Genomic DNA, 11,922 nt, shown 5'->3' on the forward strand with positions numbered 1-11,922 from the left:
TAACATACCAATTTATTAAATACATACATTTTATTTAATTATGAAATATTTGACAAATGCTAAATTTGATGGTGAGATTTAAAGTGATACTTTATTCTTCGCATTATTCTCTATCACAAGAGTTTATTTCTATTTTTAAAATGAGCATTTATCACTTGTTAAAAAATTCAAACTGTATAATTTTAAAATGTCACTCAAAACTCAAAATGAAGACTGTTTTTCTCTAATAGAAAGTTGAAATGTCTTTATTCAAAGCCCATATTCATAAAGGTCAAGGAAAATTATTAACTGCATTTGAATTTACAAGATGTTAAACAATTACTCAGAAATAGGCTAATTTTAGTATCTTTGTGCTATGTTGAGTTTAATTCTTTCTTGAATCTGTTGTGTAGCTTGTTATTTGTCAGTTGACTGTGTAATTGAACATTTTAATCACGTCTACTTATTTCAAGGAAAGAAGAGTTGAAAATGAGCTTTTAAGAAGTCCGGCAGCACATATACTAAAATTGGAACGATACAGAGAAGATTAGCATGGCCCCTGCGCAAGGATGACATGCAAATTCGTGAAGCGTTCCATATTTTTCTCATGCGACGAGTTGACTCACTGGAAAAGACTCTGATGCTAGGAAAGGTTGGGGGTGGGAGGATAAGTGGACGGCCGAGAATGAGACGGCTGGATGGCATCACCGACTCGATGGACATGAGTTTGAGTGAACTCCAGGAGTTGGTGATGGACAGGGAGGCCTGGCGTGCTGTGATTCATGGGGTCATGGAGAGTCGGACACGACTGAGCGACTGAACTGAACTGAACTGAACTGAAATTTGGAGACACTAAGCTGTACCTGTAACACTGGACTCATCACACACACACACTAACACACACACATATACACACAAAGCGTGGAGCTTAGGTCAATGGATTGAATTAAAACTTTTATCTTTAAAGTGGCTAAGAAACTAGAACTTAATTTTTCTCACCACAAAAAGAGATGATAATGATGTCACGTGATAGAGGGGTCAGCTAAAGATGAGTGCTAATCATTGATTGCATAAGTGTAACAAATCAACAAGTTGTACACCTTAAATCTGCACAATGTTACATGTCAGTACCACAACTAAAAAAAACAGGAATAGGAATCACATAAAAGATGTACACATATACACACAAAAACAAAGTACAGTAGTATTGTTATCTTTAGGACAAATTCTAATGCCAGGACTGTGATATTTCCTACTGCACTGTTTCCAACAGTATTAGTTGGTGTGTTTATTTTTTGAGTCCTACCATTAGACAGCATATTAAAAAGCAAAGATATTATTTTGCTGACAAAGCTCCATCTAATCAAAGCTATGGTTTTTCCAGTCGTCATGTATGGATGTGAGAGTTGGACCATAAAGAAAGCTGAGCACTGAAGAATTGATGCTTTTGAACTGGTGTTGGAGAAGACTCTTGAGAGTTCCTTGGACTGCAAGGAGATCAAACCAGTCTAAATTCAGAAGAAATCAACCCTGAATATTGGAAGGACTGATGTTGAAGCTGAAGCTCCAATATTTTGGCCACCTGAAGCGAAGAACTGACTAATTTGAAAAGACCCTGATGTTGGGAAAGATTGAAGGCAGGAGGAAAAAGGGATGACGGAGGATGAGATGGTTAGATGACATCACTGACACAATGGACATGAGTTTGAACAAGCTCCAGGAGTTGGTGATGGACAGGGAGAAGTCATGCTGCAGTCCATGACGTTGCAAAGAGTCAGTAATGAATCCGTGTGCATTGTATTGCAGGACACCTGGGTTCAATCCCTGGCTCGGGAAGATCTCTTGGAGAAAGCAATGGCTGCTCACTCCAGTATTCTTGGCTGAAGAATTCAATGAACAGAGGAGCCTGGTGGACTACAGTCCATGGATTGAAAAAATTTCGGACACAACCGAGCAGCTAACACTTTCACTTCAATAGTTCCCCATTATTAGTGGCAATAGAAATACCTACAGGTTCTCCTAACAGAGTTTTTTTTTCAGTTAATGATAATATTTAAGGCCTAGCAGAGTTACCAATGATAGAAATGTACCTAATACTCTCTTTTAAAGGGAGGGAAAGATGTATGTTTTTTCTTTTTTTTTTGCATTTTCTTCCAGTTTCATTGAGATATAATTGACACACAGACCTGACCAAGTTTAAAGTATACAGAATAATAATTTGATTTACATACATCAGAAAATGAATACCAAGGTACATTTAGTGAACATCCATCATCTCCGACAGGAACAAAATTAAAGAAATAGAAAAAAATTATTTTGATAAAAAAATCTTAAGATTTGCTCTCTTAATTCTCATATATGATAGCAGTGTTACCTCTATCATATTGCTATTACACCCCTTGCACTTATTTATCTTATAACAGTAAGTTTCTACCTTTTGATCACCTTCATTCCGTTCTTCCTCCCCAATAGTCCAGTCACCTCTGGTAACCACAAATTTGAATTCTTTTTATGAGAGTAACATTCCATTATATAAACTTACTATGGATAATATGTGCATGTGTAAATGCTCAGTCACTTCAGTCATATTTGACTCTTCGTGACACTATGAACTACAGCCCACAGGCTCCTCTGTCCGTGGGATTCTCCAAGCAAGAATACTGGAGCGGGTTGCCATGCCCTCCTCCAGGGGATCTTCCCAACCTAGGGACAGATCCTGGGTCTCCTGTATTGCAGGTGGATTCTTTACCACTGAGCCACTGGGGAAGCGTTGTATATAATAGTTACATATGACATATATATAAAATATATATGATATATATTACATCTTATTTATCCACTCCTCTGTTGATGGACACTTAAATTGCTTCCATATCTTGGCAATTATAAACAGTGCTCCTGTGAATACTGGGGTGCATGTATCTTTTTGAATTATTATTTCTGTTTCCTTCAGATATATACCCAGGATTGGAATTGCTCCATCAAAGTAGTGTTATATATGATTTTTTGAGGAATCTTTAGACTGTTTTCTATAGTATTTTCTTGTTTCATATTTTTAAGTTCTTCCAAGTATTTTCCTTTATGGAAATATCAATTCTTTATCCAGTTTTGTGTAGTTTTATCCAGTTTTGTAAAACTAAAAATATTTCTACAACATTCATGTATAAATAAAATTTTCATGCTATATACTTTTGTTAGTACTCTTCAAGACTCTCAATATATTATTTTTATTTTTCCTAAATTAAGTTGAATGAAGAAATGTCTAAAGGAAGACTGATATGCAGACATATTTTTTGGAGAACATCTGTATAACTTAAGTGTGAGCAGGACTTCTGTTTCTATTTAAATTCAAGTACTATTAGAAGTATTTATTTTTTGAAGGACTTTAATACTTAGTAAGATATTTGTATATACAAAATTAGATCTAAGTTCAGGAAACTGTACTTCCCATATACCACTGAGTATTTTAATTTTTAAAAAATTTCTTCTCTGGTTATAATTAATATGCATGTGTTTGCCCTGTGTTTTTTCTCTACAATATACTAAATTCTTCATTTGATTACATTGCCCCTTGGCAATTACTAGCTTTTCTCTCCAATCCTCTGAAGTATTAATTCTTGCCTGACTCATCAAAATTTACTTTTAGTTAGTTAGTTCAGTCACTCAGTTGTGTCCGACTCTTTGCAACCCATGAATCACAGCACACCAGGCCTCCCTGTCTATCACCAACTCCCGGAGTTCACTTAAACTCATGTCCATTGAGTCGGTGATGCCATCCAGCCATCTCATCCTCTGTCGTCCCCTTCTCCTCCTGCCCCCAATTCCTCCCAGCATCAGAGTTTTTTCCAATGAGTCAACTCTTCGCATGAGGTGGCCAAAGTATTGGAGTTTCAGCTTTAGCATCAGTCCTTCCAATGAACACCCAGGATTGATCTCCTTTAGAATGGACTGGTTGGGGGTACTCTTTCTACCCCCTTCTGATGCCCATGTCAGAAGCTTTCTCTATCTCCTTTATACTTTAATAAAACTTTATTACACACACACACAAAAAAAATAGAATGGACTGGTTGGATCTCCTTGCAGTCCAAGGGACTCGCAAGAGTCTTCTCCAACATCAAAGGTCAAAAGCATCAATTCTTCGGTGCTCAGCTTTCTTCACAGTCCAAATCTCACATCCATACATGACCTCAACTTTAATCTTTTTATTGATGTGAAATTCACAAAAGATTAAACATTTCAAAGTGAATAATTCAGGGACACTTAATTTATTCACAATGCAGTACAACTACTGCTTGAACTAGTTCAAAAACACTTCATCAGCCCAAAATAAACCTTTGTAACTGTTAGGCAATTATTCCCTACTCACACCTCTTCCTAGTCCCTGACAACCACATATCTGCTTTGTTTCTACTGTACTGACACATTCTGGATGTTTAATAGCAATGAAATTGTGCAATATGTGACTTTTTGCATCTTGACTCTTTCCCTTAGCATAATCTTTTCTACCTTCATCTACGACTTTAGCACGTATCAATATTTAATTCCTTTTTTGCTTGAGTAATATTCCATGGTATATGGATATGCTACAATTTGTCTATTCATTTATCCATTGGTATTTGAGCTGTGTCCATACTGACACTTTGGCTATTGCAAATACTCTTGCTAACATCAGTGTACAATTATCTGTTTGAGTATCTGTTTTCAGTTCTTTGGGTTATATAGCTTAGGAGTGGAATTTCTAGTCATATAGTAATTCTGGTCTTAATTTAAGGACACTCAGAGATCCCCTGGGGGAGGAAATGGCAACACACTCCAGTATTCTTGCCTGGGGAATCCCATGGATAGAGGAACCTGGCAGGCTCTAGTCCATGGCGTTGTAGAGAGTCAGGTACGACTGAGCGACTAAGCACACATGTAAGCTACTATATGTGATAGCAGCAAACAAAATCATTTTACATCCCCACTAGCATTGCACAAGCACCTCATTTCTCCAAATACTCGCCAACACCTGTTACTTTCCATTGTTTTGATTAGTCATCATAGTGGGTGTTTCACCTCAAAGATTTACTTTATAAATCATGTTTTCTATGGTGGCTCTCTTCAAAGAAAGGGTTGTTTAGAATCTTCTTCAAAGTTTTTGCTTCCACAGACTCTTTGGATTTTTCCAATCACTTATATATGCGCAAGCACAATATCTAATGGGGAAAAAATGTCCTGCCTTGTCGACAGCTACTGCAGTTTTTTCCTTGGTGCTATAGTTATTTCTAGAGTCAGTCAAAGCACATCATTTAATGAGGAATTTAATGGACTGAGAAAACTGGGGAGAGATTTTGAAGTTTCAGGTATTACATGGAAGTGTTCAAACTCTCTTTTGAGTTAATTATTGTGTACAGTGTAAGATAGTGAACCAGTGTTTTCTTTTCTTTTTTTGCATGCGGCTGACTAGTTGTCTCAACACCATTTATTAGACTGTTTCCCCATTGTATATTCTTAGCTCCTTTGTCATAAATTAATTGACCAAATGCAATATTTACTACAGTGTCTAGCACATGTATTAAAATAATATCAGTAGTAGTACAAATTCCAGTAATCACCACAGCCCTATAAAATAAAGTCTATGGCTAGTATTATTTATAATCCAAATTTAAAATACAACACGTTGTTTATCCCAATATATTCCTGTAAAAATTAATACAAAATCAGAAATATAATAAATATCACACATTAACACATATATATGGAATCTAAAAGATGGTATTGATGAACCTATTTGCAGGGCAGCAATGGAGATGCAGACACAGAGAACAGACTAATGGATACGGGTGGTGGGGACGAATGAGAGAGTGAAAGTGAAGGTCGCTCAGTCGTGTCTGACTCTCTACGACCCAATGGACTATACAGTCCATAGGATTCTCCAGGCCAGAATACTGCAATGGTTAGCCTTTCTCTTCTCCAGGGGATCTTCCCAACCCAAGGAGTGAACCCAGGTTTCCCACATTGCAAGCGGATTCTTTACCAGTTGAGCCACAAGGGGAGCCCAAGAATACCAGAGTATGTAGCCTATCCCTTCTCAAGCAGATCGTCCCAACCCAGTAATCGAACTGGGATCTCCTGCATTGCAGGCAGATTCTTTACCAACTGAGTTACGAGGGAAGCCCAGGTGAGATGAATGGAGAGAGCAGCATGGAAGCATATACACTACCATATGCAAACTAGATAACCAATGGGAATTTTCTGTATGACTCAGGGAACTTAAACCAGGGCTCTATAACAACCTAGAGGAGTGGGAAAGGGTGGGAGGTGGGAGGGAGGTTCAAGAATGAGGGGACATATGTACACTTATGGCTAATTCATGTAAATGTACGGCAGAAACCAGAGCAATATTGTAAAGCAATTATCCTTCAATTAAAACGAAATAAATTTAAAAAATCATATACATAAATGCGTGTGTGTGTGTGTGTGTTTATGTATTTGCATGCCAGCACAGAGATAGAAGCATGGAGCATTAAATGGCTTTTAGGTTCCAATATTTCCCTGTTGAATAACAACTTATTATTTTCCCAAATGCAAATCCGTGTAGCTCAGAAATGAGAATGTTTTTGAAAAGCTGACATGTAAGGAGACTGAGGAAGTTTTGCAGTTTTGTGGTTTTACAAGATGAACTTCACTGATCTATCAGGGAACACTTTTGGGAGGAAAGTTATGAGAGCGTTTGAACTCTGTTAGGAAAGTTGTGTACATGTTGCAGAAAAGAATACCAGATTGGTGGTCAGGAGGCTCTGGAAAAAAACCAAAATGTGCTACCTTATAAATTGCAAAGTCTGGAAATTATTAGCTTCCTAAGCTCAGATTTTCTTGCTTTGATTTATGGACAAAAATGATTGCTGTACAAGATTATTGAGGAAGGAGCAAATTTAAACTATGGGACCTTCATAAAGATACACATATTTTTAATAGTCAACAAACAATAATTCCATTTTTATATCAAAATAGGTAAGAATGGTTTCCAGGTTCAATAGTTGGAGAGTCTGTTTTACTTTGATTTGTTATAAACAAAACCAGTAATGGACAGGCTTCCTTAAACACCAATATCAGTTATCTATAGTTACATTAAATATCTATGCTCCTAAAGCACTGACTTTTTTTCCACTTTCTGTAACACTGATCAATGATTTAGATGGATATTTTGATTACTGATTTAATCCCCCTATACATTATTGGTTTGTTCAGATTTTCTTCATGATATGGTCTTGGTAGGATGTAAAATAATAAAATATTTAGGAGTAAGTTTAACTGAAGGTAGAATACTTGTACACTGAAAACTTCAAAATTTATAGGATATATTAAAGATCATATAAATAAATGATAAGACAATCCATGTTCATGAACTGGAAAACAATATTTTAAATGTACTTACTACTCAAAGGAATCTATAGATTGAATATTAACTCTATTAAATCCCAACAGTACTTTTTTATAGATAAAGAAAACAAACTATAAGGTTTATATGGAACCATGAAAAACCGAGAATAATCAAAGCAATCTTGAGAAAGAAGAATGAAGCCAGAGAGATCAAACTGCTGACTTTAAAATATATTTCAAAGCTACAGTAATTAAAATGGTATGTTCCTGACATAAAGACAGACATATAGACCAATGGAAAAGAAGAGCTGAGAGAGTTAGTTCTTAGGTAGGTTGATAAGAAGTCTTTGGTCTCTGAGGAAGAGAAAAAGGACAATGGATTTTTTCCTACATTCCTTAGTCTTAGTCACATAAAACACTTTTATTTATTTATTAAGCCCAGACCTGATGATTATACAACAAAACAACTCATCTTAAACTCTGTACTAAGGATTTTATAACAACAATGGATCCTGATTGAGGACATGTTTCTCCTTCTTGAGAACCTTCTGACTGATCCTGTTATCTTAAAATGTATATGGTGAGAGTGGGTCTGGTAAAAATCTTTCTATTGTTAGTTCTAATCCGATCATTTTAAAATTTAAATTGTGGGAGTGGGTCTGGTAAGACCTTTACAACCTTGAGACATTCTTTTGATTTACTGTAATAACCAATTGAAAAAGTATACAGCTCCCTTGCTAAGACTAGTGAGGGGGCACTCTCCATCCCCTTCTGATGTCCATGTCAGAAGATTTCTCTGTTCCTTTTCATTGTAATAAAACTTCAGTTACACAAGAGCTCTGAGCAGGCAAGCCGGGTCCCTTATCCTGAAGCTAAATCTTTGTCTTTGGAGATCACAAATCTGACACCAATACCTATAAGCTATCATCTTGGGGGCTCGTCCAGGATCTTCAGGACAAGGTAGGTAAAGACACTCAGAGCTCTAGCTGGTCTGTTCTTTTACTCTACAGATGTTTCTCCTTTTACTCTACTAACTGTAAGGTATGTTTGTGTGAATTAAATTTGCAAGTGTGAGACGCGCTCTCTGCAAAGCGAGTGATGAGCTGTGCTCTGAGGTTTTGCGGTGCCTTGTAATAACTGAAGGCAACCCAAAAGTGGGAGCCTTGTAGGGGTTTATACCGATCTACCAATGCCAAGAGGCACCCAATGTCCCTGTAAGCAGAGCAGCCAGAAATGGGTGAAGTGTGTGGACTAAACTTTCCTTTTTTGGTCATCTTTTACTGGTCTCTTTAACCATTTCATACCTGCCTGGGGAGTTAGAATTACTAACCTAATCTGTCAGATCATAGACTTTCAAGGGACTTGTGATTCATGCCATTACTGTGTACTTTTACTTAGACCCCAAGCTTGGTAGTCATGGGGAACCCAGACTTGATGGAGCACGTTGGGAATGCAGTGGAACTCTAGCTCCAGAAGCATGTTCGGGAACTAGGGGGAATTCTAGTTTCAGCAGTGTCTCTCTTAGCTACTTCCACATGGGATCAGGGTCCCAAAAACGAATCCGTGTCATAGCTGTGCCTCCAAACTAAATGGAAGGAAGCACTGCTGGTGACCATGAGGTTTCTAAGAATATAGGTCAGGAATCCCAGTTTGGAAGTACAGTGGGATTCTTCCTTTGGTAGTGGTAGCTCTTACTGGACTAGATAAAGCTCTCCAGTGGCTTACTGATGGGGTGATGACACCACTTCTACTCCAGTCAGGACTGTACTCGGGAATGTGCATGGGCACATGGAAAGTGGATGCTTCCCCTAGTAGTCCTAGCTTGGGAAGCATTCTGGGAAACTACTCTGTTATACTCCGGGTGGCATCAGAGGAAAAGGGCAAATCAAACAAAGGTTTTGGTGGTAAGTAACTAGAAATCAATTTGGGATGTTGTCAGATCTACCCCTGGTGCATCTCGACCCCACCTTGATGGTAGAACGAGTGCTGAAGGGAAAGAATAAGGCGCCTGCATCAATAAGGGACAGGCTAAGTCCAACCAGGGAAGGAAAGTTTCAGTGAAAAGTCTGTCTCCACCCCATCTAGAGCAGGGAGGGACACCTCTGGTGGGAAAAAACCAAGGATGCTGAACGTCACTTTTCTCTTACAGATGGGAGCTACTCAAGGTTCCAGACACACACCCTTGGATTGTGTCCTAAAATACAGGGGTAAGTTTGATTCCCAAAGCTTAAAGTAGACACACCTGACATTCTTTTGCAAACCTGCATGACCACAATATCCGGTGGAGGGTGGCGAACAATGGCCGCTTAAAGGATCTCTTAATTATGATACTGTTTTACCACTAGGCGTGCTGCAGTCCATGGGGTCGCAAAGAGTCGGACACAACTGAGCAACTGAACTGAACTTTACCACTAGACCGGTTCTGTAGAAAACAAGAGAAATGGGTAGAAGTGTCATATGTGTTAGTCTTTTCCTCTCTGCAACATATGCCAGACTCATGTCCTATGGGCACAGATTTGGGTGTAAAGCCTTCAGCTTCTTCGTGTCCTCTTACTCTGCCCTTGTATCTGGGGCTCCCAACTAAGCAAGCTGAGGGTCAAGGCACCCCTTCAAGAAGGGTTGCCTCAGTCTTGAGATAAGTTCAAACCACCCCAGTTCCAATGTGGCCTTAGACTACACTGGTTTCAACAGGAACTCAGACAGTCAAAATCAGAGAAGGCTCAGACAACCAAAACTAAGGGTAAAACACAAGATAGAGAAGAAGATGAGACAGAGGATGAGATACAGGATGAGGATGAGAAAAAAACAGGTTTCTCTAATCTATTCCTGGGAGTGTATGCAAGGGTAGCTAGAGAGGCTGAGGAAGAGCCACACAAGTTACTGCCTCTTCAGGAGGCCCCCACTGGGAAAAATAACCCATCCATAAAAATTCTCAAGCCCTTTTATTACCTAGAGGTACACGAGATAAAAGAGAGCTCTAATAGACTATGTAGAGGATCCAGAAGCCTTTACGAGACTAACTTTACTTTATCAGCTTACTTTGAATGATGCAATGTATGTCTTCAGACAGACTCTGACTCCTGACTCAAGAGCTCGAGTTTTGGGGAAGCTACTACTTTTGGAGATGAATGGCTTGAATGTGAGGCAAGGGGAAAGAAGGAGCACAAAATAGCTCTTTTCCCTACTGGGAGCCAAGCAGTACCCATAATAGAGCCAGACTAGAATTATCACGCAGACGCGACGCGAGAAACGCCGGCCCAGCGCAACGAACCACGCAAAGAGGTGCGGCCGTGAGGAGCTACCCCACGCCTGAGGCCAGGGCCGGCAGCCGAGAGGAGCTACCCCACGTCCAACAGGCGGTGGCTGCGCGGGCGCAGGAGGGCCGAGAGGAGCTACTCCGCGTTCAAGGTCAGGAGGGGCGGCCTTGAGGAGATACCCCTCGTCCAAGGTAAGGTACAGCGGCTGCACTTTGCTGGAGCGGCTGTGAAGAGATTTTCCACGACCAAGGTAAGAGAAACCCAAATAAGACGGTAGGTATTGCTAGGGGGCACCGGAGGGCAGACAAACTGAAATCATAATCACAGGAAACTAGCCGATCTGATCACATGGACCACAGCCGAATGTGGTCCACTGGAGAAGGGAGTGGCAAACCACTTCAGTATACTTGCCTTGAGAACCCCATGAACAGTAACAAAGGGCAAAATGATAGGATACTGAATGAGGAATTCCCCACGTCGGTAGGTGCCCAGTATGCTACTGGAGCTCAGTGGAGAAATAACTCTAGAAGGAATAAAGGGATGGAGCAAAAGCAAAACCAATACCCAGTTGTGGATGTGACTGGTGATAGAAGCAAGGTCCGGTGCTGTAAAGAGCAATATTGCATAGGAACCTGGAATGTTAGGTCCATGAATCAAGGCAAATTGGAAGTGGTCAAACAGGAGATGGCAAGAGTGAACGTCGACATTCTAGGAATCAGTGAATTAAAATGGACTGGAATGGGTGAATTTAACTCGGATGACCATTATATCTACTACTGTGGGCAGGAATCCCTTAGAAGAAATGGAGTAGCCATCATGGTCAACAAAAGAGTCCGAAATGCAGTACTTGGATGCAATCTTAAAAATGACAGGATGATTTCTGTTCGTTTCCAAGGCAAACCATTCAATATTACAGTAATCCAGGCCTATGCCCCAACCAGTAATGCTGAAGAAGCCGAAGTTAATCGGTTCTATGAAGACCTACAAGACCTTTTAGAACTAACACCCAAAAAAGATGTCCTTTTCATTCTAGGGGACTGGAATGCAAAAGTAGGAAGTCAAGAAACACCTGGAGTAACTGGCAAATTTGGCCTTGGAGCACGGAATGAAGCAGGGCAAAGGCTAATAGAGTTTTGCCAAGAGAATGCTCTGGTCATAGCAAACACCCTCTTCCAACAACACAAGAGAAGACTCTACACATGGACATCACCAGATGGTCAACACCGAAATCACATTGATTATATTCTTTGCAGCCAAAGATGGAGAAGCTGTATACAGTTAGCGAAAACAAGACCAGGAGCTGACTGTGGCTCAGATCATGAAC

The 11,922-nt window shown here is 39.5% G+C and overlaps 1 pseudogene; it reads left to right on the top strand.

The window, feature by feature from the left end:
• The first annotated feature begins 470 nt into the window (after positions 1-470).
• Positions 471-583, top strand: LOC129542145 (U6 spliceosomal RNA; annotated as a pseudogene).
• Positions 584-11,922: the final 11,339 nt, after the last annotated feature.

The sequence above is a fragment of the Moschus berezovskii genome, chromosome 17 (assembly GCF_049115385.1).
Source record: "Moschus berezovskii isolate FMDL1 chromosome 17, NW_MosBer_1.0, whole genome shotgun sequence".
NCBI lineage: Eukaryota > Metazoa > Chordata > Mammalia > Artiodactyla > Moschidae > Moschus > Moschus berezovskii.